This window comes from Geospiza fortis, unplaced genomic scaffold, assembly GCF_000277835.1.
Source record: "Geospiza fortis unplaced genomic scaffold, GeoFor_1.0 scaffold95, whole genome shotgun sequence".
Lineage (NCBI taxonomy): Eukaryota > Metazoa > Chordata > Aves > Passeriformes > Thraupidae > Geospiza > Geospiza fortis.
In genome coordinates this window covers 2,483,536-2,487,067 of record NW_005054333.1, presented here as the reverse complement: position 1 = coordinate 2,487,067, position 3,532 = coordinate 2,483,536, and positions in this window count along the sequence as shown.

Sequence of the window (3,532 nt, the reverse complement as noted above, 5' to 3'; positions counted from 1 at the left end):
CCGGCTGTGGCTGCCTCCCAGCCACATGGGTTGCAGATAGAGCTGCTCAGCTGGGAGGGGGAAGGGAGCAGAAGTAAACTAGACGTCGTCTGCCCACCCCATCTCTTTTTTTTTTCCCTTGTATTTAGAAACCTGCCAAAAGCAATAGTTACGATTTACCACGGATTGAGGACTTCTCTTTGTGTTGAGCAAACGGCAATCAGAGGACTAAGCCTCCTGTAGTACATAAAGGAATGAATTTTCATTCTTTCTCTGCAGCGTCCTGCCCACTAGGTTCCCGAAAACGCTGCCAGTGAGGATGTAATTGATCATGCCTCTAGCTCCATGAGGGGCTCCTCAGAATGATCCAGATGTTCTTCAGAAATTCCCGTTTTAAAGATTCTTCTTACCCAACAAGACACAAATTCAGAGCAAAAGGAAGGTGTTGGAAAGCATACTGAAAACGAAACATAATGGGTACCCATCCTTTCAATGACTTGCCTTTCCCTTTGACATTTTTTGTTTTTCTAAGACGTTGCCAATCGAGTAAATAAGTGCCTAAGGGCAGGAGGAAATGGCTAAATACTTAGGTATATAAGATATCCAGGGATGATGAGGGAAATAAGGTAATGACCCGACTACTGTGTTGCGAATTTAATAAATATGTTGGAAACTGATTACACATGAAGTTGTATGCAACTGCACACAGAGTACATTTCTGGACTAGAGTTGTGCACAAGCCTTGTTTTTTTCTCTAACCAAAAGGCTTTAGATAGCTTTTGTGGGAGCTTTGTTTTAGTGGCCATATCAACATGAGCAGGTAGAATGAGTGGATCTTTCAGGTGAGGCCCTGTTGTCTGCTTTCAAGTTACTTTGATCTAACTCTGATTTGGTCCTCAAGAAACCTTGCTATCATACAGGACTGTTCTTAGCTTACCTTGTTTTAAATTTGTGTCCTAAATTATTGATGTTTTCTGAATGTGGGCTCAAGAGGCTTGTTTACTTCTTGAATGAATTAGAAAGTTTCTGTTTAAATTATTTGTAACTGCTGTATTTTGAACATGCTTGATTAATAAGATGGTTTTTTCCAGAAATCAGTCTGAATAAGTTTCACAAAAAGAACTTTTTGTTAGCCTTTTTTGTTCATTTTTCTAGGTTCCTCAGAAATCTGTCCAGCATTTATTCATAATTTGAATAACCATGGGTTAAGAATTCAGACATTTTATCTCAGTTTCTTCCTTACTGATTATTTTTTCACTTTTCAGCTTTTTCTTTTCAATACATCACATCATGTCTAATATTCAGGGGAAAAAAGTAGATATACAATTTTCTCCTGCAAAGATTCCATATTTCTTTCTTCATTTCTGAAGCCCCCATGGTTCAGGGAAAGGCATGCTGTCTCTGAAAGTTTTCTTTAATTCTGAGCAAAGACTGACTAATGACACATTTGCTTAACTGGGGTGTACTTTAAATAGTGGAATTTTAGAAAACCATTAAACCATTCTGTATAATGGTATGCTTATTTTCCATTCCTTTGGGTTATTCTTTTGAAACATGGTTAAGCTTATAAGGGCAATTTATTAACTGCCCTTCCTGTAGAAGTACCATAGATCTTTTTCTAGTCATATGTCATTGCACATACTAAACATTTAAGTGAGATTTTGTCTTATGTATTGCTTTTGATTTATGCCTGCTGAAACTTAGCCATTATAATTATTTTCACTGTGTTTGGGAAATTATAAGTGGCAGGAATTTTAAAAAAATGAACTCGTGATTCTTTGGAAAACAATTCATCACACACTTGTTCTCACACTGAAAATATTTTATACCAGAAACAAAATAAACAATTGCAATGGATTTTTTTTTCTGTTTTTTAAAATTAATTCAAGTAGGAAGTTTAATATTCAAAATACATTAGAAACACAGTTGTTGAGATGAAAGATGCCATGTTTGTTTTCTTATTTTGGAAGATGAACTTTCCCATTGCTGTAGTTCTTGTTTCCTTATCCAAGCAGACAATAAAATTTTAATGCATGGTTGAGAAGTAGTAATCTTTTTATACCCCAACCTACAAAAGCTTAAATCCACCTATTAAAAAAATGGGTAGAGGGAGAATTAGAAGTAACCTATTCTTAAAAGCTTTAAAGTTTACGTTAAAATACACCTTCATGGTTAAGATTTGAAGTCTGAGGACTTTGAAGGGCCAAGAAAAAATAGTGAGATCAGAAATACCATCTTTTCACTGAGACATATCTATTCCTATGATAATTATGAGAAAACTGACCTTAAATAAGGTATTGTTTCCTAGCTAAATGGTAACCATATGTTGTTTGTTATACCTAATACCTCTGGTTTTCTTATTTTGGTTTGGTTTTTTTTTTTTTCAGAAGATATTTTTAGGCACTGGTGAGAGGACTGGTGATTGAAAGTGGACACATTTGTAGGCAGAATGCAAAATGGAGTGAAATCAGCAGCATGCTCAATGTAGCCTATCCTAGCATGGTCTGACTATGACAATGCCTACATGAGAAACTTCCATTAAATAAAATTAATATTTCTTGACTCCAGAATAAGAGAACTGGTGCTGAACTGGTAAGTTTAAGGGCTGGTATCTGATAGATTTATGTAGTTGCTAGGAATGGTAACTAATTATCTGTAGCTAAATCTCAAAAGAGGAATATTTTGTCTGATCTGTGCAATTTTTCTGCCCGCTGCGCATCACAAATATTTTCATCTGGACTTGTAAAAAATGTTTCTAGAAGTGTCAGCTTTGAACTTTCTCACCAAACTGACTGGCTTCATAGAAACTTTATTCAACCTTAGTATCAGAATTTCTCTTTAAATGAATAAAGTTTCTGTAAGTTGATATAGCAGTATGTTTAGTTGGTTACAATATAAGAACTTAATTTGAAGTTATTTGACTTACAGTCTCATGGGAAGTTGTTGTATACAACATTACTCCATGGGTCATGCCAAGTTCCCCTGAAGTAAGAACAAAGAAAAGTGAAGATACCACACCATTCCTGTTCTTTAGCTGATGAAATGTCACTGTATGAATCTATACTTTTACAGTTATTTTTGCTTTTCAAAGAGATAAAAATCTTGAGAAGCATTGTGAAGTACTAACAAAACTGGTTTATACACCATCTTTTTTAGTGGCTCCTACAGCCCATGAATTAAAGCACCTTTTAAGTGGTCACCAGTTTTTTGATATTGCATATGTCAGTGGAAAAAAAAATATATGTGATGCAAATACTATAGTTATGAAAAACAGCAGAATTCTAGTGCCAAAAGCACTATTTTTTTTCTTCAAAATTGCACGAACAGTTCACCTATATTCTGTAATTTAGTTTGGTTGTGCTTACTGTGAATAATTAAAATTTTAAATAAACCCTTTCCTGATACCATGGTTTGTGTGTAATGAAATGTCACTAGCTGCATCCAGTTCTTCAGGAATAAAGTATGACTCTTAGGCCAGCAGTTAATATTGCAAGCCAGTTCAGCTCCACAGGATGAAATCTACCTGATGTTTTATAGATATCTGTTCCTATCA